Raw genomic sequence first — 24,687 nt, 5'->3', positions numbered from 1 at the left:
GCTCGGCGGTCTATTAGCTGCCACTGAAGGTGGCTCCCTTTCCTGCTCGGGTGGCGCTCGGCAGTCTATTAGCTGCCACTGAAGGTGGCTCCCCTTCCTGCTCGGGTGGCGCTCGGAGGTCGTAGTGGCCGGTCTATTAGCTGCCACTGAAGGTCGCTCCCCTTCCTGCTCGGGTGGCGCTCGGAGGTCGTAGTGGCCGGTCTATTAGCTGCCACTGAAGGTGGCTCCCCTTCCTGCTCGGCGGTCGTCGTCGGTCTATTAGCTGCCACTGAAGTTGGCTCCCCTTCCTGCTCGGGTGGCGCTCGGCGTTCGTGGCCGGTCTATTAGCTAACACTGAAGGTGGCTCCCCTTCCTGCTCGGGTGGCGCTCGGCGGTCTATTAGCTGCCACTGAAGGTGGCTCCCCTTCCTGCTCGGGTGGCGCTCTGCGGTCTATTAGCTGCCACTGAAGGTGGCTCCCCTTCCTGCTCGGGTGGCGCTCGGCGGTCTATTAGCTGCCACTGAAGGTGGCTCCCCTTCCTGCTCGGGTGGCGCTCGGCGGTCTATTAGCTGCCACTGAAGGTGGCTCCCCTTCCTGCTCAGGTGGCGCTCGGCGTTCTATTAGCTGCCACTGAAGGTGGCTCCCCTTCCTGCTCGAGTGGCGCTCGGCGGTCTATTAGCTGCCACTGAAGGTGGTTCCCCTTCCTGCTCGGGTGGCGCTCGGCAGTCTATTAGCTGCCACTGAAGGTGGCTCCCCTTCCTGCTCGGGTGGCGCTCGGAGGTCGTAGTGGCCGGTCTATTAGCTGCCACTGAAGGTGGCTCCCCTTCCTGCTCGGGTGGCGTTCGGAGGTCGTAGTGGCCGGTCTATTAGCTGCCACTGAAGGTGGCTCCCCTTCCTGCTCGGGTGGCGCTCGGCGGTCTATTAGCTGCCACTGAAGGTGGCTCCCCTTCCTGCTCGGGTGGCGCTCGGAGGTCGTAGTGGCCGGTCTATTAGCTGCCACTGAAGGTGGCTCCCCTTCCTGCTCGGGTGGCGCTCGGCGTTCTATTAGCTGCCACTGAAGGTGGCTCCCCTTCCTGCTCGGGTGGCGCTCGGCGGTCTATTAGCTGCCACTGAAGGTGGCTCCCCTTCCTGCTCGGGTGGCGCTCGGAGGTCATGGTGGCCGGTCTATTAGCTGCCACTGAAGGTGGCTCCCCTTCCTGCTCGGGTGGCGCTCGGAGGTCGTAGTGGCCGGTCTATTAACTGCCACTGAAGGTGGCTCCCCTTCCTGCTCGGGTGGCGCTCGGCGGTCTATTAGCTGCCACTGAAGGTGGCTCCCCTTCCTGCTCGGGTGGCGCTCGGAGGTCGTAGTGGCCGGTCTATTAGCTGCCACTGAAGGTGGCTCCCCTTCCTGCTCGGGTGGCGCTCGGTGGTCGTAGTGGCCGGTCTATTAGCTGCCACTGAATGTGGCTCCCCTTCCTGCTCGGGTGGCGCTCGGCGGTCTATTAGCTGCCACTGAAGGTGGCTCCCCTTCCTGCTCGTGTGGCGCTCGGAAGGTCGTCGTCGGTCTATTAGCTGCCACTGAAGGTGGCTCCCCTTCCTGCTCGGGTGGCGCTCGGCGGTCGTGGCCGGTCTATTAGCTGCCACTGAAGGTGGCTCCCCTTCCTGCTCGGGTGGCGCTCGGCGGTCTATTAGCTGCCACTGAAGGTGGCTCCCCTTCCTGCTCGGGTGGCGCTCGGCGGTCTATTAGCTGCCACTGAAGGTGGCTCCCCTTCCTGCTCGGGTGGCGCTCGGCGTTCTATTAGCTGCCACTGAAGGTGGCTCCCCTTCCTGCTCGGGTGGCGCTCGGCGGTCTATTAGCTGCCACTGAAGTTGTCTCCCCTTCCTGCTCGGGTGGCGCTCGGCAGTCTATTAGCTGCCACTGAAGGTGGCTCCCCTTCTTGCTCGGGTGGCGCTCCGCGGTCTATTAGCTGCCACTGAAGGTGGCTCCCCTTCCTGCTCGTGTGGCGCTCGGAAGGTCGTCGTCGGTCTATTAGCTGCCACTGAAGGTGGCTCCCCTTCCTGCTCGGGTCGCGCTCGGAGGTCGTAGTGGCCGGTCTATTAGCTGCCACTGAATGTGGCTCCACTTCCTGCTCGGGTGGCGCTCGGAGGTCGTAGTGGCCGGTCTATTAGCTGCCACTGAAGGTGGCTCCCCTTCCTGCTCGGGTGGCGCTCGGCGGTCTATTACCTGCCACTGAAGGTGGCTCCCCTTCCGACTCGGGTGGTGCTCGGAGGTCGTAGTGGCCGGTCTATTAGCTGCCACTGAAGGTGGCTCCCCTTCCTGCTCGGGTGGCGCTCGGCGGAAGTCGTCGGTCTATTAGCTGCCACTGAAGGTGGCTCCCCTTCCTGTTCTTGTGGCGCTCGGCAGTCTATCAGCTGCCACTGAAGGTGGCTCCCCTTCTTGCTCGGGTGGCGCTCCGCGGTCTATTAGCTGCCACTGAAGGTGGCTCCCCTTCTTGCTCGGGTGGCGCTCGGCGGTCTATTAGCTGCCACTGAAGGTGGCTCCCCTTCCTGCTCGGGTGGCGCTCGGCGGTCTATTAGCTGCCACTGAAGGTGGCTCCCCTTCCTGCTCGGGTGGCGCTAGGAGGTCTATTAGCTGCCACTGAAGGTGGCTCCCCTTCCTGCTCGGGTGGCGCTCGGAGGTCGTAGTGGCCGGTCTATTAGCTGCCACTGAAGGTGGCTCTCCTTCCTGCTCGGGTGGCGCTCGGAGGTCTATTAGCTGCCACTGAAGGTGGCTCCCCTTCCTGCTCGGGTGGCGCTCGGCGGTCTATTAGCTGCCACTGAAGGTGGCTCCCCTTCCTGCTCGGGTGGCGCTCGGCGGTCTATTAGCTGCCACTGAAGGTGGCTCCCCTTCCTGCTCGGGTGGCGCTCGGAGGTCGTAGTGGCCGGTCTACTAGCTGCCACCGATCCATTTTTCCTTTTCGTTTGTTTTGGTCTAATTGTTTTCACCTGTTCCTTGTTGGGGTTTTGGGATGGGTGTTATGGGATGGGTGTTCGTTCTGCCCGCTGGTGTTTGTGCGGGCTTGTTGGTTGTTACGTTTGGTGATGTATCGTGTTTTGTTTGGGGTTTTCTCTGTCCAGGGTTTGTATCTAGGTTTTGGACCTGTTACGTTTTGAAGGACATTAAAGCGTTTTCTCGTATATTTCGCTCTCTGCATCTGACTCCTCACTCATTTCACTCACTCGTCGTTACAGTAGGTTTATGGGGTTGTTTACCATCTAGGTGTTTATGTTTGTCTATGGTTGCCTAGATTGGTTCTCAATTAGAGGCCGCTGTTTATCGTTGTCTCTGATTGGGAACCATATTTAGGCAGCCATCTTCTTTGGGTATTTCGTGGGTTATTGTCTATGTGATGTTGCATGTTTGCACTCAGTTTTGATAACGGTCACGTTCGTCTTGTTATTTTGTTTGTTTGTTTAGTGTACTTCGTGTTTTCCGTCTTTCATTAAAAAGATGTATTCACGTCACGCTGCGCTTTGGTCTCCTCACTACGACGATCGTGACAATATGTATATACTGTATTCTAGTCATGGTCCATCCTATATAACTACTGCTGTCCACTTCATATGTATATACTGTATTCTAGTCATGGTCCATCCTATATAACTACTGCTGTCCACTTCATACAGTGGGGCAAAAAAGTATTTAGTCAGCCACTAATTGTGCAAGTTATCCCACTTAAAAAGATGAGAGAGACCTGTAATGTTCATCATAGATACACTTCAACTATGACAGACAAAATGAGGAAAAAAAACGCACCATTACATACTGTCCATACACACCATTACATCCTGTTTATACATACACACTATATACTGTCTATACGCACCAATTTATACGGTCTATACACATTATATACTATACATACTGTCTATACACACCATTACATCCTGTCTGTACATACACCATTATATACTGTCTATACACACCATTACATCCTGTCCATACACACCATTACATCCTGTCTGTACATACACCATTATATACTGTCCATACACACCATTACATCCTGTTTATACACACCATTACATCCTGTTTATACACACCATTACATACTGTCTGTACATACACCATTATATACTGTCTGTACACATACTGTCCATACACACCATTACATCCTGTCCATACTGTCTATACACACATTACATCCTGTCCATACTGTCTATACACACCATTACATCCTGTCCATACTGTCTATACACACCATTACATCCTGTCCATACTGTCCATACACACCATTACATCCTGTCCATGCTGTCTATACACACCATTACATCCTGTCCATACTGTCTATACACACCATTACATCCTGTCTATACACACCATTACATCCTGTCCATACTGTCTATACACACATTACATCCTGTCCATACTGTCTATACACACCATTACATCCTGTCCATACACACCATTACATCCTGTCCATACTGTCCATACACACCATTACATCCTGTCCATACTGTCTATACACACCATTACATCCTGTCTATACACACCATTACATCCTGTCCATACTGTCTATACACACATTATATCCTGTCCATACTTTCTATACACACCATTACATCCTGTCTATACACACCATTACATCCTGTCCATACACACCATTACATCCTGTCCATACTGTCTATACACATCATTACATCCTGTCCATACTGTCTATACACACCATTACATCCTGTCCATACTGTCTATACACACCATTACATCCTGTCTATACACACCATTACATCCTGTCCATACTGTCTATACACACATTAAATCCTGTCCATACTGTCTATACACACCATTACATCCTGTCCATACACACCATTATATACTGTCTAAAGTATATACAGTCATACACCATTATATATTAACTATGTACACCATTATATACTGTCTATACGCCGTTATAAACTGTTCACACTATATATACACACCATTACATACTGTTTATACACACCAATATATGCTGTCCATACTATTTATACCATCATTATATACTGTCCATTCTGTGTATACACACCATTACATGATGTCTATTGACACCATTGACACCATTACATACTGTCCATACACCCATTTTATACACACCATTATATACTGTCTATACACACCATTATATACTGTTTATACACACCATTATATACTGTCTATACAACACCATTATATACTGTCTATACACACCATTATATACTGTCTATACAAACCATTATATACTGTTTATACACACCATTATATACTGTCCATACACACCATTATATACTGTCTATTCAGCTGGACCTTTCAGCTTTTTCAAACTGTTCTTCAGTTGACCAGCTGGACTGCTTTTTCAAACTGTCCTTCAGTTGACCAGCTAGACTGCTTTTTCAAACTGTCCTTCAGTTGACCAGCTGGACTGCTTTTTCAAACTGTCCTTCAGTTGACCAGCTAGACTGCTTTTTCAAACTGTTCTTCAGTTGACCAGCTAGACTGCTTTTTCAAACTGTCCTTCAGTTGACCAGCTGGACTGCTTTTTCAAACTGTTCTTCAGTTGACCAGCTGGACTGCTTTTTCAAACTGTCCTTCAGTTGACCAGCTAGACTGCTTTTTCAAACTGTCCTTCAGTTGACCAGCTGGACTGCTTTTTCAAACTGTCCTTCAGTTGACCAGCTAGACTGCTTTTTCAAACTGTTCTTCAGTTGACCAGCTAGACTGCTTTTTCAAACTGTCCTTCAGTTGACCAGCTGGACTGCTTTTTCAAACTGTTCTTCAGTTGACCAGCTGGACTGCTTTTTCAAACTGTTCTTCAGTTGACCAGCTGGACTGCTTTTTCAAACTGTTCTTCAGCTGACCAGCTGGACTGCTTTTTCAAACTGTTCTTCAGCTGACCAGCTGGACTGCTTTTTCAAACTGTTCTTCAGTTGACCAGCTAGACTGCTTTTTCAAACTGTCCTTCAGTTGACCAGCTGGACTGCTTTTTCAAACTGTCCTTCAGTTGACCAGCTGGACTGCTTTTTCAAACTGTTCTTCAGTTGACCAGCTGGACTGCTTTTTCAAACTGTCCTTCAGTTGACCAGCTAGACTGCTTTTTCAAACTGTTCTTCAGTTGACCAGCTAGACTGCTTTTTCAAACTGTCCTTCAGTTGACCAGCTGGACTGCTTTTTCAAACTGTTCTTCAGTTGACCAGCTGGACTGCTTTTTCAAACTGTCCTTCAGTTGACCAGCTAGACTGCTTTTTCAAACTGTCCTTCAGTTGACCAGCTGGACTGCTTTTTCAAACTGTCCTTCAGTTGACCAGCTAGACTGCTTTTTCAAACTGTTCTTCAGTTGACCAGCTAGACTGCTTTTTCAAACTGTCCTTCAGTTGACCAGCTGGACTGCTTTTTCAAACTGTCCTTCAGCTGACCAGCTGGACTGCTTTTTCAAACTGTCCTTCAGCTGACCAGCTGGACTGCTTTTTCAAACTGTCCTTCAGTTGACCAGCTGGACTGCTTTGTCAAACTGTTCTTCAGTTGACCAGCTGGACTGCTTTTTCAAACTGTCCTTCAGTTGACCAGCTGGACTGCTTTTTCTGGTGGAGGTGGTTTTGTCTGTAGAACATGTAAATGGATGGATGGATCAACAGGAAGATCTGGTATACAGCATGAATGAAGTAAACAAGCAGTAGTTTTGGTAAGTGATAAGTTTAGTGTTGTGTTGTTTGTTTGTGTGTGGTGTGTGTGTGTGTGTGGTGTGGTGTGTGTGTTTAGTTTAGTTTAGTGCTCACCAGCGGATTGAGCACAGCCTGCACCAATCCCGTCGCTTCCTGTTAGTAGCCGGTTTTGATAGTAGTTAGCCTGTGTAGTAAATAATGCCTCTAACATTAATTTGACAGCTGCATACCCAGCTAACAACAAACGTTCCCACAATTTTAGAGAACGTTCCCTTAAGAGTATCCTTAGGTCATTAAATTATGTTTTCATAGGAATGTTTCCAAGAAACCATTCCCTTAATGTAAAATAGAAGTAACCCAGAATGTGGTTACCATGTTCTCAGAACTTAAGATATTAATGTCCTAGATATGTTTAATGGGAACGCTGCAGGAACATACAGTGCCTTGCGAAAGTATTCGGCCCCCTTGAACTTTGCGACCTTTTGCCACATTTCAGGCTTCAAACATAAAGATATAAAACTGTATTTTTTTGTGAAGAATCAACAACAAGTGGGACACAATTATGAAGTGGAACGACATTTATTGGATATTTCAAACTTTTTTAACAAATCAAAAACTGAAAAATTGGGCGTGCAAAATTATTCAGCCCCCTTAAGTTAATACTTTGTAGCGCCACCTTTTGCTGCGATTACAGCTGTAAGTCGCTTGGGGTATGTCTCTATCAGTTTTGCACATCGAGAGACTGACATTTTTCCCATTCCTCCTTGCAAAACAGCTCGAGCTCAGTGAGGTTGGATGGAGAGCATTTGTGAACAGCAGTTTTCAGTTCTTTCCACAGATTCTCGATTGGATTCAGGTCTGGACTTTGACTTGGCCATTCTAACACCTGGATATGTTTATTTTTGAACCATTCCATTGTAGATTTTGCTTTATGTTTTGGATCATTGTCTTGTTGGAAGAAAAATCTCCGTCCCAGTCTCAGGTCTTTTGCAGACTCCATCAGGTTTTCTTCCAGAATGGTCCTGTATTTGGCTCCATCCATCTTCCCATCAATTTTAACCATCTTCCCTGTCCCTGCTGAAGAAAAGCAGGCCCAAACCATGATGCTGCCACCACCATGTTTGACAGTGGGGATGTTGTGTTCAGCTGTGTTGCTTTTACGCCAAACATAACGTTTTGCATTGTTGCCAAAAAGTTCAATTTTGGTTTCATCTGACCATAGCACCTTCTTCCACATGTTTGGTGTGTCTCCCAGGTGGCTTGTGGCAAACTTTAAACGACACTTTTTATGGATATCTTTAAGAAATGGCTTTCTTCTTGCCACTCTTCCATAAAGGCCAGATTTGTGCAATATACGACTGATTGTTGTCCTATGGACAGAGTCTCCCACCTCAGCTGTAGATCTCTGCAGTTCATCCAGAGTGATCATGGGCCTCTTGGCTGCATCTCTGATCAGTCTTCTCCTTGTATGAGCTGAAAGTTTAGAGGGACGGCCAGGTCTTGGTAGATTTGCAGTGGTCTGATACTCCTTCCATTTCAATATTATTGCTTGCACAGTGCTCCTTGGGATGTTTAAAGCTTGGGAAATCTTTTTGTATCCAAATCCGGCTTTAAACTTCTTCACAACAGTATCTCGGACCTGCCTGGTGTGTTCCTTGGGCTTCATGATGCTCTCTGCGCTTTTAACGGACCTCTGAGACTATCACAGTGTAGGTGCATTTATACGGAGACTTGATTACACACTGGTGGATTGTATTTATCATCATTAGTCATTTAGGTAAACATTGGATCATTCAGAGATCCTCACTGAACTTCTGGAGAGAGTTTGCTGCACTGAAAGTAAAGGGGCTGAATAATTTTGCACGCCCAATTTTTCAGTTTTTGATTTGTTAAAAAAGTTTGAAATATCCAATAAATGTCGTTCCACTTCATGATTGTGTCCCACTTGTTGTTGATTCTTCACAAAAAAATACAGTTTTATATCTTTATGTTTGAAGCCTAAAATGTGGCAAAAGGTCGCAAAGTTCAAGGGGGCCGAATACTTTCGCAAGGCACTGTACCTGTGTCCTGTTGTGTGGGTTAGGAGACGATCCCATCAACGTCCCACCAAACATACACAGAACATGCCTGTGTCCTGTTGTGTGGGTTAGGGGACGATCCCATTAACGTCCCACCAAACATACACAGAACATGGTTGCCATGTTCTCAGAACATAAGATATCAATGTTCTAGACCAGAGGTTCTTAAACTTTCTCAGCCTGGAACCCAAATTAGAAATTCTGTGTTTTCTTGGGACCCAAGCTAAGGAATATCTGCAACTATATGTAAATATTGGTACATTGCTCTTATGCCTAAAGCAAATGCAATATAGACAAAAACAAATAAACAATTCAATTAAATAGCCATATACAGTAAATAGCTATTCATGTTTATTTTCCCCCATTAAACTTTTCTGAACAGTTAATTCTGAACTGGAACAAACTGATTAATCACATCACACAGATGCATAACAGAACACACACAGGCGTTTTGATAGTGCAACCCTAAGTAACAGACCAGATGAAAAATGACCAGGCCTACTGTTATATCTTACTATAGAAAATATTGTTGAGAGAAAGTCTAGGTTGGAGCTGTTGCTGTTAAAATAGAAGTCGTCATTTTTATTCTGAAGTGGAATAAACTGATGGATCCAGGCTGTATCGTATCCGGCTGTGAAGTGGAATAAACTGATGGACCCAGGCTGTATCGCATCCGGCTGTGAAGTGGAATAAACTGATGGATCCAGGCTGTATCGCATCCGGCTGTGAAGTGGAATAAACTGATGGATCCAGGCTGTATCGCATCCGGCTGTGAAGTGGAATAAACTGATGGATCCAGGCTGTATCGCATCCGGCTGTGAAGTGGAATTAAACTGATGGATCCATGCTGTATCGCATCCGGCTGTGATTGGGAGTTCCATAAGGCGGCACTAATTATCCCAGTGTCGTCCAGATTTGGCCGGATGTAGGCCGTCATTAAGTTAAATAAAGGTTCAATTGAAATAAAGTATTTCAAATATTTATAAATATTTCAAAAAACAATCAGATGGATGTACTGTAGATCAGAAAACACACACACACATAGTCCTAATGAGAGGTGTGTTGCTGGTTGAAGTTTTCAACAACCAGGTCTATTCTGGGATCAGTTTGACAGTGTAACACTGAGGTCATGCTCAGCATTGAGACGGTTTCTGTACTTGTGTTTTAAGTAATCCAGAGTTGAGAACCCTGACGGACATAGGCATGTGGTGCCAAACTGGGCCAGAACATCTACTGCTTTCTCAGGCAGGCAGGAGACCACTTCCTGTTGTAGATGAACAACCCAGAACCGGTTCTCAGTCAGGCAGAGACCCCTTCCTGTTGTAGATGAACAACCCAGAACCGGTTCTCAGTCAGGCAGAGACCCCTTCCTGTTGTAGATGAACAACCCAGAACCGGTTCTCAGGCAGGTAGGAGACCACTTCCTGTTGTAGATGAACAACCCATAACCGGTTCTCAGTCAGGCAGAGACCCCTTCCTGTTGTAGATGAACAACCCAGAACTGTGTGAGTGTGTTCTCAGTCAGGCAGAGACCCCTTCCTGTTGTAGATGAACAACCCAGAACTGTGTGAGGTGGGTTCTCAGTCAGGCAGAGACCACTTCCTGTTGTAGATGAACAACCCAGAACTGTGTGAGTGGGTTCTCAGTCAGGTAGAGACCCCTTCCTGTTGTAGATGAACAACCCAGAACTGTGTGAGGTGGGTTCTCAGTCAGGCAGGAGACCACTTCCTGTTGTAGATGAACAACCCAGAACTGTGTGAGTGTGTTCTCAGTCAGGCAGAGACCACTTCATGTTTGTAGATGAACAACCCAGAACTGTGTGAGTGGGTTCTCAGTCAGGCAGGAGACCACTTCCTGTTGTAGGTGAACAACCCAGAACTGTGTGAGTGGGTTCTAAGTCAGACAGGAGACCACTTCCTGCTGTAGATGAACAACCCAGAACCGGTTCTCAGTCAGGCAGGAGACCACTTCCTGCTGTAGATGAACAACCCAGAACCGGTTCTCAGTCAGGCAGGAGACCCCTTCCTGTTGTAGATGAACAACCCAGAACCGGTTCTCAGTCAGGCAGAGACCCCTTCCTGTTGTAGATGAACAACCCAGCACTGTGTGAGTGTGTTCCAATCAGGCAGGAGACCACTTCCTGTTGTAGATGAACAACCCAGAACTGTGTGAGTGGGTTCTCAGTCAGACAGGAGACCACTTCCTGATGAACAACCCAGAACTGTGTGAGTGGGTTCTCAGTGAGGCAGAGACCCCTTCCTGTTGTAGATGAACAACCCAGAACTGTGTGAGTGCTTCTACACCTGCATTGCTTGCTGTTTGGGGTTTTAGGCTGGGTTTCTGTACAGCACTTTGAGATATCAGCTGATGTACGAAGGGCTATATAAATACATTTGATTTGATTTGATTTGATTTGATTTGATTTGAGTGGGTTCTCAGTCAGACAGGAGACCACTTCCTGATGAACAACCCAGAACTGTGTGAGTGGGTTCTCAGTCAGGCAGAGACCCCTTCCTGTTGTAGATGAACAACCCAGAACCGTTTCTCAGTCAGGCAGGAGACCACTTCCTGTTGTAGATGAACAACCCAGAACTGTGTGTGTGGGTTCTCAGTCAGGAGACCACTTCCTGTTTGTAGATGAACAACCCAGAACAGTGTGAGTGGGTTCTGTCAGGCAGGAGACCACTTCCTGATGAACAACCCAGAACTCTGTGAGTGGGTTCTGTCAGGCAGGAGACCACTTCCTGATGAACAACCCAGAACTGTGTGAGTGGGTTCTGTCAGGCAGGAGACCACTTCCTGTTGTAGATTAACAACCCAGAACTGTGTGAGTGGGTTCTGTCAGACAGGAGACCACTTCCTGTTGTAGATGAACAACCCAGAACTGTGTGAGTGGGTTCTGTCAGGCAGGAGACCACTTCCTGTTGTAGATGAACAGCCCAGAACTGTGTGAGTGGATTCTGTCAGGCAGGAGACCACTTCCTGCTGTAGAGTCTCATCGCGCACCAGCGACTCCTGTGGCGGGCCGGGCACAGTGCGCGCTAACCAAGGTAGCCAGGTGCACGGTGTTTCCTCCGACACAGTGGTGCGGCTGGCTTCCGGGTTGGATGGCGCTGTGTTAAGAAGCAGTGCGGCTTGGTTGGGTTGTGTTTCTTGGGGAGAAATAGGGGGTAAAGAAAAAAAAGGTTCCAGTTCCAGCCATTTCTCTGGTTGTAATTCCAAGATGGCAGTAGTGTATGTTCAAAGTTTCAGACGGATAACTTGAGGTGTGACATTTAGTGTTAAGTCACTCAGGTACATTCTACGTTCTAGGATCTCTGAGGAATTAATACCAACGTGATTTGACTGGTTGAAATTACGTTTAGGGTTATGTTTTCACAGATTCCTTTCTTTACAAATTGAACGAGTGGAAATACTAAATCTATATTGCATGCTATATGGACTTTTTTTAGGATATGAAAAAGGATTTTATCTAACAAAACGACACTTCGTGTTATCTCTGGGACCCTTTGGATGATAAATCAGAGCAAGATTTCAGAATGTAAGTACACATTTCACCTTCAGAGGAGAATTTATCAAACCTATCGCGGTGAAAAAGTGTTTTGTTGTTAGGAGCTCTCCTCAAACAACAGCATGGAATTTTTCGCAGTAATAGCTACTGTAAATTGGACAGTGCAGTATGTACCGACTTATATGTACCGACATTTGTTGTTTCTCTAAAATCTGCAATCGTGACACAAGGCGCTGCATGATTTACATCCCGTTGACGGAACGCCGATCCCTGAATGCCTCCTGGCACTCTGGTGTCCACCGGAAACAAGCTTCTTTGTAAACTCATGAAGGGGTTTGGCTACAGTAGTGAAATACAAATCTATTAGACTGTGGGGCCATTCATGGACTTTCTGGGAATCTGTGGTGATGCCGTGTTTGGAAACGATGTGTCCAATGTAGGTTACCTGTCAGTGGAAGAGACAGCCCTCGGGGGGTTTCAATTTCAGGTTGGCTTGGCGTAGCCGATCGAACACAGGAGATGAAACATGATGCCATCTAGATTTACTAGGCAGGTCTCCCATTGCATTCAGGTCAGGACGCGGTCCATTAGATGTTGAAACGTCGCTTGTGCGTTGCAGAGCCCAAAAGGCATCACGTTCCTCTCAGAGGCCCTTCCTGCTTCAGAAAGCGGTCGCCTTACAGGCCCTGGGAGAAAGTCCAAAGTGCTAAACCATTTGGCTGTCGACAGGGTATCTAGAGTGTCTTGGATACGAGGAAAGGAAGTGGATATGCATCCTTAACAGTAAGCTCATTTAGAGCCCTGTAGTCCACAAATAGACGGTATGTCTGGTCCTTTTTGCCTATCATGACTATCGGTGAAACACAGCTGCCGTGGCTTGGAGAGGCTACTCTTGTTTCAAGACTTTGCTGGTCGGCATTGAGCTGCTTTTTAATTGTCATCTGCCCTGATTGCTGCTTCGCAGGCGGCCCAGGCAACACGCAGGCGGCCGAGGCAACACGCAGGTGGCCCAGGCAACACGCAGGTGGCCCAGGCAACACGCAGGTGACCCAGGCAACACGCAGGCGGCCCAGGCAACACATAGGCGGCCCAGGCAACACGCAGGCGGCCCAGGCAACACGCAGGTGGCCCAGGCAACACAAAGGCGTCCCAGGCAACACGCAGGCGACCCAGGCAACATCTGAATATCATGCTGTACAAGACTAGTGTGACCAAGATCATTACAGTTACTGTGATATTCCTTCTGATTGGCTCGATAACGTCATTACAGGTTACTATGAGATTCCTTCTGAATTTGCTCGATATCGTTATGGAAAAAGGGTTTATTGTATAGATAACTCTTGCTGTGTAAAAAAAAAAATAGACCTGGCAACTCTTACACACACAACCCTCCGGTCCTCCCCACCACATTTTCAACCCATGACCAATACATTTTCACCCACGACCAATACATTTTCACCCACGACCAATACATTTCCACCCACGACCAATACATTTTCACCCACGGCCAATATATTTTCACCCACGACCAATACATTTTCACCCATGACCAATACATTTTCACCCGCGACATCGTTTTCAAAGTAGATTAATTTGGCAGGAAAACTGCAAACATGGCAAAAATGTTTACAGTAATTATATTGCTTCTTTCACTGTTTTGATCAGAACATAGATGACAATTACTGCTTCGGATATTCTGCCGTCCAAGATCATTTATACCAAGATAACTTAAACCGGGATTGTGGCAGGTGCAGACAAATATGAGCGTCTCTCCAGTTGGTAGCTCTTTCAGGGAAATCCAACCCTTTGCTGCTGCCTACTTTAACAATGTCCCATTCAGCTAATCACGCCCATTGTTACCTTTCGGAAGAGCAACAAGATATCAAACTATGTTATCAATACATAGTTAAGCAAAATAAATGAAAAGCTCAATTTAACTGGTCACAACTGGTAGGAGTGCTGGGAAACGTGTTACATCATTGGTGCGCCCTATGACGACCCTCCCACTCTGTCTGCCGTATTCTGTCTTTGTTATTGTTTCCTTATTAGGATGCTGGTGGGCGGAGTTGGGAGGGTCGTCAGCTTCATGGGAAACACCTGGGCCAGGTGTCTCCCAGGATAAATAGACCTCTTCCACATTCATGGAGGAGACTCTCTCCATGCAGACACCTTTGTAGATTGTGTTGTGGTTCTTGGTGGCCTTTTGTTTGTTTACTTTGGCACCTTTCAACACCCTGCATTATCACATTCATGCATGCAAAACACTCACTTACACTACTGATTACTGATTACACACACCATTGTATATTTTCCTTAGTTGCTTTAGTTAATAAATATATATTTTGTTACTCCTTATCTCCACGTTGTCTCCCTTTGTTACGGCTTTGAGACGGTTTGTGACAGCCCCCCTGATTCCCATCTTTCAATAAAAGACATAAAGAACATCAGATAGAATAAAAAACATCAGATAGATGTGTTGTAAATGCTACCAAATAATGACATTAACAAATGCAATGTGAGAGTAGGGTGACTCCCCTAGTGGGTCACGAACCCAGAAGTAGTGTGACTCCCCTAGTGGGTCGCAAACCCAGGAGTAGGGTGACTCCCCTGGAGGTTGCGAACCCAGAAGTAGGGTGACTCCCCTAGTGGGTCACGAACCCAGGAGTAGAGTGACTCCCCTAGTGGGTCACGAACCCAGGAGTAGGGTTACTCCCCTAGTGGGTCGCGAACCCAGGAGTAGGGTGACTCCCCTAGTAGGTCACGAACCCAGGAAGAGGGTGACTCCCCTAGTGGGTCACGAACCCAGAAGTAGTGTGACTCCCCTAGTGGGTTGCAAACCCAGGAGTAGGGTGACTCCCCTGGCGGTCGCGAACCCAGGAGTAGGGTTACTCCCCTAGTGGGTCGCGAACCCAGAAGTAGAGTGACTCCCCTAGTGGATCATGAACCCAGAAGTAGGGTGACACCCCTAGTGTCACAAACCCAGAAGTAGGATGACTCCCCTAGTGGGTCACGAACCCAGGAGTAGAGTGACTCCCCTATTGGGTCACGAACCCAGGAGTAGGGTTACTCCCCTAGTGGGTCGCGAACCCAGGAGTAGGGTAACTCCCCTAGTGGGTCGCGAACCCAGGAGTAGGGTTAATATGCCCCACCAACATTTGACAACTATACAAAAAACTGTTGAAATAAAAAAAATTGAAATAAGTAAATCAATCAATGATGAGAGAGAATAGTTAAGTCAACTGATAACTGTGGAGTAGCAGCAAGCTCTGAATGCCGTGAACCAAGAGTCTGTGAGTTCAAATCCCAGGTGAGGACATGTTGAATTATAATTACTGTATAAATGAACATGCAGAATGCAAAGTGTGTCAAATATATCCAGTTTAAAACACTATGTTAAAATCACTGTGTGTGGGAGTATCCCTAACCTAAGAGCTGTGAATGGATCAGTGGTTCACCAATCAGGGCCTTGATGGGCTTGGCAGCAGTAACAAGGCTTGCTGTGTAATAAAATACACAGGAATGTTATTGGAATGGTTCCAGGAAATGGGTCTGCAACATGAATATCTTGTTCTGAGAACATGGCACCATGTTCTGTGTATTTTTCATGTGACGTTGATGGAATATTCTCCTAACCATCAGTAAACTGGACGCAGGAATGTTCTTGAAATGTTCTCATGAAACGTTTATAGAACATTAATGTTGTATGTTTTTGACATTCAAATCAAATTTATTTATATAGCCCTTCTTACATCAGCTGATATCTCAAAGTGCTCTACAGAAACCCAACCTAAAACCCCTAACAGCAAACTATGCAGGTGTGGAAGCACGGCGGCTAGGAAAAACTTCCTACAAAGGTTAAAACCTAGAAAGAAACCTAGAGAGGAACCAGGCTACGGGGGGTGGCCAGTCCTCTTCTGGCTGTGCCGGGTGGAGATTATAAACCTAGAGAGGAACCGGGCTATGTGGGGTGGCCAGTCCTCTTCTGGCTGTGCCGGGTGGAGATTATAACAGAACATGGCCAAGATGTTCAAATGTTCATAAATGACCAGCAGGGTCAGATAATAGTAATCACAGTGAACAGGTTCCATAGTCGCAGGCAGAACAGTTGAAACTGGAGCAGCAGCACGGCCAGGTGGACTGGGGACAACAAGGAGTCATCATGCCAGGTAGTCCTGAGGCATGGTCCTAGGGCTCAGGTCCTCCTCCGAGAGAGAGCGAGAGAGATAGAGAGAGAGAGAAAGAGAGAGAGAGAGAGAGAGAGAGAGAGAGAGAGAGAGATAGAGAGAGAGAGAGAGAGAGAGAGAGACAGAGAATGAATTAGAGAGAGCATACGTAAATTCACACAGGACACCAGATAAGACAGGATAAGTACTCCAGATATAACAGACTGACCCTAGCCCCCCGACACATAAACTACTGCAGCATAAATACGGGAGGCTGAGACAGGAGGGGTCAGGAGACACTGTGGCCCCATCCGATGATACCCCTGGACAGGGCCAAATAGGCAGGATATAACCCCACCCACTTTGCCAAAGCACAGCCCCCACACCACTTGAGGGATATTTTCAACCACCAACTTACCATCCTGAGACAAGGCCGAGTATAGCCCACAAAGATCTCTGCCACGGCACAACCCAAGGGGGGTGCGCCAACCCAGACAGGAAGACCACGTCAGTGACTCAATCCACTCAAGTGACGCACCCCTCCTAGGGACGGCATGGAAGAGCACCAGTAAGCCAGTGACTCAGTCCCTGTAATAGGGTTAGAGGCAGAGAATCCCAGTGGAGAGAGGGGAACCGGGCAGGCAGAGACAACAAGGGCGGTTTGTTGCTCCAGAGCCTTTCCGTTCACCTTCACACTCCTGGGCCAGACTACACTCAATCATATGACCTACTGAAGAGATACGTCTTCAATAAAGACTTAAAGGTTGAGACCGAGTCTGCGTCTTTCACATGGGTAGGCAGACCATTCCATAAAAATGGAGCTCTATAGGAGAAAGCCCTGCCTCCAGCTGTTTGCTTAGAAATTCTAGAGACAATTAGGAGGCCTGCGTCTTGTGACCGTAGAATACGTGTAGGTATGTACGGCAGGACCAAATCGGAAAGATAGGTAGGAGCAAGCCCATGTAATACTTTGTAGGTCAGCAGTAAAACCTTGGAATCAGCCCTTGCCTTAACAGGAAGCCATTGTAGAGAGGCTAGTCAGGATTCTAGCAGCCGTATTTAGCACAAACTGAAGTAGCCAGAAAGTAGAGCATCGCAGTAGTCTAACCTAGAAGTAACAAAAGCATCATTTTTGGACAGAAAATTTCAGAATTTTTTTTGCAATGTTTCGTAAATGGAAAAAAGCTGTCCTTGAAACAGTCTTGATATATTCGTCAAAAGAGAGATCAGGGTCCAGAGTAACGCCAAGGTCCTTCACAGTTTTATTTGAGACGACTGTACAACCATCAAGATTAATTGTCAGATTCAACAGAAGATCTCTTTGTTTCTTGGGACCTAGAACAAGCATCTCTGTTTTTTCCGAGTTTAAAAGTAGAACGTTTGCAGCCATCCACTTCCTTACGTCTGAAACACAGGCTTCTAGCGAGGGCAATTTTGGGGCTTCACCATGTTTCATTGAAATGTACAGCTGTGTGTCATCTGCATAGCAGTAAAAGTTAAAATTATGTTTTCGAATGACATCCCCAAGAGGTAAAATATATAGTGAAAACAATAGTGGTCCTAAAACGGAACCTTGAGGAACACCAAAATGTACATTTGATTTGTCAGAGGACAAACCATTCACAGAGACAAACTAACATTAATGGAATGCTCTCCTAACTTTAACACCAAAACATACTAAAAAGGTTCTTTAGAAGGTTTTTGTTAACATAAATAGAACGTTCCTCTAACTAATGGAAAACTGGATCTACCGGTAACATTATGAAAACGTTCTCTCTCCATATAATTGTTAGCTGGGTAGCTGCCCTGCTCTATTGCAACATAATTTATGGGCCTGTTGATTAGGATCTATTCATTATTATTTCAAACCCGGGCTGAGCTAAGAGATAGTGCCTTTTATGATTTTCAGGGATCTGTGGCGTATAGGGTTACAGAGGGTAGGAGAGGATATGTGACGTTGGGACTGAAAGCTGGCAGCTGAGTCTAACGAAACGTCTCTCTCTACCGTGTAAAATAACTTACCTGACCCCCCCCCCTCAACGCAACACATCATTGGTGGGGGCTTGTTTGCGTTCTGTGTGTCTCATTCAATGAGACGGGGAAGGCTACAAACACCATGGTTCATCTGTGAGTGACTGTCTAATTCACTGTTTATTCATTCCGTTTGATCTAGTGGTTGAGAGAAATCTGCTGAATTTAATATACAAAATGCGTGTTTTGAGAGAGGGAAAAAAGGGAGAACTTTTTTAATACTGTTGACATTAGTTAGATTGATGTAGAAAGTAATGTGCTATTGTTGTTAACTTGGCATAGAGTCTTAATGCATTGCTCTTTGAACCAAGATAATACTACCTGGTTACGAGGAACGTGTTGGTTTATCACTAATTCCCTGAGGCACGTGAGGGTTGTCTGCCAAGGGGCTGATTAGCTGTGAACACGTCACTCAACAGGTATCATCAGCTGATCTGCTGCTTTTCATTCTACTGAATAGTGATGTCAGGGGTTATATACTGTACTAGTCTATCTCTGGTTAAATAGTGATGTCAGGGGTTATATACTGGTACTAGTCTATCTCTGGTTAAATAGTGTAGTCAGGGGTTATATACTGTACATTACTGTACTAGTCTCTCTCTGGTTAAATAGTGATGTCAGGGGTTATATACTGTACATTACTGTACTAGTCTCTCTCTGGTTAAATAGTGAAGTCAGGGGTTATACACTGTACTAGTCTATCTCTGGTTACATAGTGAAGTCAGGGGTTATATACTGTACTAGTCTATCTCTGGTTAAATAGTGAAGTCAGGGGTTATATACTGTACATTACTGTACTAGTCTCTCTCTGGTTAAATAGTGAAGTCAGGGGTTATATACTGTACTAGTCTATCTCTGGTTAAATAGTGAAGTCAGGGGTTATATACTGTACTAGTCTATCTCTGGTTAAATAGTGATGTCAGGGGTTATATACTGTACATTACTGTACTAGTCTCTCTCTGGTTAAATAGTGAAGTCAGGGGTTATATACTGTACTAGTCTATCTCTGGTTAAATAGTGAAGTCAGGGGTTATATACTGTACTAGTCTATCTCTGGTTAAATAGTGAAGTCAGGGGTTATATACTGTACTTGTCATGTACTGTCATGTTGTCTTGTCTCTGTCCTTTCCCTTCACCCTGTCTCCCTCTGCTGGTCGTTGTTATGTTACCTTTTCTCCCCCTCTTTTCCCCAGCTGTGCCCTGTCTCCTCCTAACTACCTCGTCACCCCGTTCCCCACCTGTTCCCTTTTTCCCTCTGATTAGGTCCCTATATCTGTCTCTGTTTCTGCTCCTGTCCTTGTCGGATTCTTGTTTGTTTGTTTGTGTGTCTCATGCCTGAACCAGACTATCATCGTGTGTGCTGCAACCTTGTCCTGTCCTGTCGGAATCTACCTGTCCATCTGAGCCCACGTATGTTCGTCATTAAAGTACTCTGTTTGTTAATTCGCTTTTGGGTCCTCATTCACGCACCATAACAGAAGAATCCGACCAAGAATGGACCCAGCGACTTCGGATCCTCTCCACTCAGCCGTCGAGATCCAGGGAGCGATGCTAGGCAGACACAAGCAGGAATTGTCTGCTGCTCGACATGCCGTTGAGACCCTGGCCACCCAAGTCTCCAACCTCACAGAACAGGTTCACCATCTCCGCCTCGATCCACCGGCCACTTCCAGGGCTTTCGAATCTCCGGAGCCCAGAATCAATAACCCGCCGTGTTACTCTGGGGAGCCCACTGAATGCCGCTCGTTCCTCACCCAGTGTGATATTGTGTTTTCTCTCCAGCCCAACACTTACTCCAGGAGCACTGCTCGTGTCGCCTACGTCATATCTCTCCTTATTGGACGGGCTCGTGAGTGGGGCACGGCAATCTGGGAGGCAAGGGCTGAGTGTATTAACCAGTATCAAGACTTTAAGGAGGAGATGATACGGGTTTTTGATCGATCTGTTTTTGGGGAGGAGGCTTCCAGGGCCCTGTCTTCCCTATGTCAAGGCAATCGATCCATAACAGACTACTCTATTGAGTTTCGCACTCTTGCTGTCTCCAGTGGCTGGAACGAGCCGGCCTTGCTCGCTCGTCTTCTGGAGGGTTTCCGCGCAGAGGTAAAGGATGAGATTCTCTCCCGGGAGGTTCCTTCCAGCGTGGATTCCTTGATTGAACTCGCTATTCGCATTGAGCGACGGGTTGATCTTCGTCACCGAGCTCGTGGAAAGGAGCTCGCGCTCTCCGTCGCCTCCCTCTCCGCATCACTACCATCTTCCTCTGCCGGCTCGGGTGCTGAGCCCATGCGGCTGGGAGGTATCCGCATCTCGACTAAGGAGAGGGAACGGAGAATCACCAACCGCCTCTGTCTCTATTGCGGTTCCGCTGGTCATTTTGCCACTTCATGTCCAGTAAAAGGCCAGAGCTCGTCAGTAAGCGGAGGGCTACTGGTGAGCGCTACTACTCCTGTCTCTCCTTCAAGATCCTGCACTACCTTGTCGGTCCATCTACGCTGGACCGGTTCGTCAGCTTCCTGCAGTGCCTTAATAGACTCTGGGGCGGAGGGCTGTTTTATGGACGAGACCTGGGCTCGGGAACATGACATTCCTCTCAGACAGTTAAAGGAGCCCACGGCCTTGTTCGCCCTGGATGGTAGTCCTCTCCCCAGGATTCAGCGTGAGACGCTACCTTTAACCCTCACTGTTTCTGGTAATCATAGTGAAACCATTTCTTTTTTAATTTTTCGTTCACCTTTTACACCTGTTGTTTTGGGCCATCCCTGGCTAGTTTGTCATAATCCTTCCATTAATTGGTCTAGTAATTCTATCCTCTCCTGGAACGTCTCTTGTCATGTGAAATGTTTAATGTCTGCTATCCCTCCTGTTTCCTCTGTCTCTTCTTCACAGGAGGAGCCTGGTGATTTGACAGGGGTGCCGGAGGAATATCACGATCTGCGCACGGTGTTCAGTCGGTCCAGGGCCACCTCTCTTCCTCCACACCGGTCGTATGATTGTAGTATTGATCTCCTTCCGGGAACCACCCCCCCCCGGGGTAGACTATACTCTCTGTCGGCTCCCGAACGTAAGGCTCTCGAAGATTATTTGTCTGTAGCTCTTGACGCCGGTACCATAGTCCCCTCCTCCTCTCCCGCCGGAGCGGGGTTTTTTTTTGTCAAGAAGAAGGACGGGTCTCTGCGCCCCTGCATAGATTATCGAGGGCTGAATGACATAACAGTGAAGAATCGTTATCCGCTTCCTCTTATGTCTTCAGCCTTCGAGATCCTGCAGGGAGCCAGGTTTTTCACTAAGTTGGACCTTCGTAACGCTTACCATCTCGTGCGCATCAGGGAGGGGGACGAGTGGAAGACGGCGTTTAACACTCCGTTAGGGCACTTTGAATACCGGGTTCTTCCTTTCGGCCTCGCTAACGCTCCAGCTGTCTTTCAGGCATTAGTCAATGATGTCCTGAGAGACATGCTGAACATCTTTGTTTTCGTTTACCTTGACGATATCCTGATTTTTTCACCGTCACTCCAGGTTCATGTTCAGCACGTTCGACGTGTCCTCCAGCGCCTTTTAGAGAATTGTCTTTTCGTGAAGGCTGAGAAGTGCACTTTTCATGCCTCCTCCGTCACATTTCTCGGTTCTGTTATTTCCGCTGAAGGCATTAAGATGGATCCCGCTAAGGTCCAAGCTGTCATTGATTGGCCCGTCCCTAAGTCACGCGTCGAGCTGCAGCGCTTTCTCGGCTTCGCGAACTTCTATCGTCGTTTCATCCGTAATTTCGGTCAGGTGGCAGCTCCTCTCACAGCCCTTACTTCTGTCAAGACGTGCTTTAAGTGGTCCGTTTCCGCCCAGGGAGCTTTTGATCTCCTCAAGAATCGTTTTACATCCGCTCCTATCCTTGTTACACCTGACGTCTCTAGACAGTTCGTTGTCGAGGTTGACGCGTCAGAGGTGGGAGTGGGAGCCATCCTTTCTCAGCGCTCCCTCTCTGACGACAAGGTCCACCCATGCGCGTATTTTTCTCATCGCCTGTCGCCGTCGGAACGTAACTATGATGTGGGTAACCGCGAACTGCTCGCCATCCGGTTAGCCCTAGGCGAATGGCGACAGTGGTTGGAGGGGGCGACCGTTCCTTTTGTCGTTTGGACTGACCATAGGAACCTTGAGTACATCCGTTCTGCCAAACGACTTAATGCGCGTCAGGCGCGTTGGGCGCTGTTTTTCGCTCGTTTCGAGTTCGTGATTTCTTATCGTCCGGGCTCTAAGAACACCAAGCCTGATGCTTTGTCTCGTCTCTTCAGTTCTTCAGTAGCCTCCACTGATCCCGAGGGGATTCTCCCTGAGGGGCGTGTTGTCGGGTTGACTGTCTGGGGAATTGAGAGGCAGGTAAAGCAAGCACTCACTCAAACTCCGTCGCCGCGCGCTTGTCCTAGGAACCTTCTTTTCGTTCCCGTTCCTACTCGTCTGGCCGTTCTTCAGTGGGCTCACTCTGCCAAGTTAGCCGGCCACCCTGGCGTTCGGGGTACGCTTGCTTCCATTCGCCAGCGTTTCTGGTGGCCCACCCGGGAGCATGACACGCGTCGTTTCGTGGCTGCTTGTTCGGTCTGCGCGCAGACTAAGTCCGGTAACTCTCCTCCTGCCGGCCGTCTCAGGCCGCTTCCTATTCCCTCTCGACCGTGGTCTCACATCGCCTTAGATTTTGTCACCGGACTGCCTTCGTCAGCGGGGAAGACTGTTATTCTTACGGTTGTCGATAGGTTCTCTAAGGCGGCTCATTTCATTCCCCTTGCTAAGCTTCCTTCTGCTAAAGAGACGGCACAAATCATCATCGAGAATGTTTTCAGAATTCATGGCCTTCCGTCAGACGTCGTTTCGGACAGAGGTCCGCAATTCACGTCTCAATTTTGGAGGGAGTTTTGCCGTTTGATTGGGGCTTCCGTCAGTCTCTCTTCCGGCTTTCACCCCCAGTCTAACGGTCAAGCAGAACGGGCCAATCAGACTATTGGTCGCATCTTACGCAGTCTTTCTTTTCGCAACCCTGCGTCTTGGTCAGAACAGCTCCCCTGGGCAGAATACGCCCACAACTCGCTTCCTTCGTCTGCGACCGGGCTATCTCCTTTTCAGAGTAGCCTCGGGTACCAGCCTCCGTTGTTCTCATCTCAGTTCGCCGAGTCCAGCGTCCCCTCCGCTCAGGCTTTTGTCCAACGTTGCGAGCGCACCTGGAAGAGGGTCAGGTCTGCACTTTGCCGTTATAGGGCGCAGACTGTGAGAGCTGCTAATAAGCGTAGAACGAAGAGCCCTAGATATTGTCGCGGTCAGAGAGTTTGGCTCTCCACTCAGAACCTTCCCCTTAAGACGGCTTCTCGCAAGTTGACCCCGCGGTTCATTGGTCCATTCCGTATCTCTCAGGTCATTAATCCTGTCGCAGTGCGACTTCTTCTTCCGCGATATCTTCGTCGCGTCCACCCGGTCTTCCATGTCTCCTGTGTTAAGCCCGCTCTTCGCGCCCCCGCTCGTCTTCCCCCCCCCCCCCCCCCATCCTTGTCGAGGGCGCACCTATCTACAGGGTCCGTAAAATCTTGGACATGCGTCCTCGGGGCCGTGGTCATCAGTACCTAGTTGACTGGGAGGGGTACGGTCCTGAGGAGAGGAGTTGGGTTCCCTCTCGGGACGTGCTGGACCGTGCGCTGATTGATGATTTCCTCCGTTGCCGCCAGGTTTCCTCCTCGAGTGCGCCAGGAGGCGCTCGGTGAGTGGGGGGGTACTGTCATGTACTGTCATGTTGTCTTGTCTCTGTCCTTTCCCTTCACCCTGTCTCCCTCTGCTGGTCGTTGTTATGTTACCTTTTCTCCCCCTCTTTTCCCCAGCTGTGCCCTGTCTCCTCCTAACTACCTCGTCACCCCGTTCCCCACCTGTTCCCTTTTTCCCTCTGATTAGGTCCCTATATCTGTCTCTGTTTCTGCTCCTGTCCTTGTCGGATTCTTGTTTGTTTGTTTGTGTGTCTCATGCCTGAACCAGACTATCATCGTGTGTGCTGCAACCTTGTCCTGTCCTGTCGGAATCTACCTGTCCATCTGAGCCCACGTATGTTCGTCATTAAAGTACTCTGTTTGTTAATTCGCTTTTGGGTCCTCATTCACGCACCATAACAGTACTAGTCTATCTCTGGTTAAATAGTGATGTCAGGGGTTATATACTGTACATTACTGTACCAGTCTCTCTATGGTTAAATAGTGAAGTCAGGGGTTATATACTGTACATTACTGTACTAGTCTCTCTCTGGTTAAATAGTGAAGTCAGGGGTTATA

The sequence above is a fragment of the Oncorhynchus mykiss genome, unplaced genomic scaffold, assembly GCF_013265735.2.
Source record: "Oncorhynchus mykiss isolate Arlee unplaced genomic scaffold, USDA_OmykA_1.1 un_scaffold_164, whole genome shotgun sequence".
Lineage (NCBI taxonomy): Eukaryota > Metazoa > Chordata > Actinopteri > Salmoniformes > Salmonidae > Oncorhynchus > Oncorhynchus mykiss.
Note: the sequence above shows the minus strand (reverse complement) of the source record.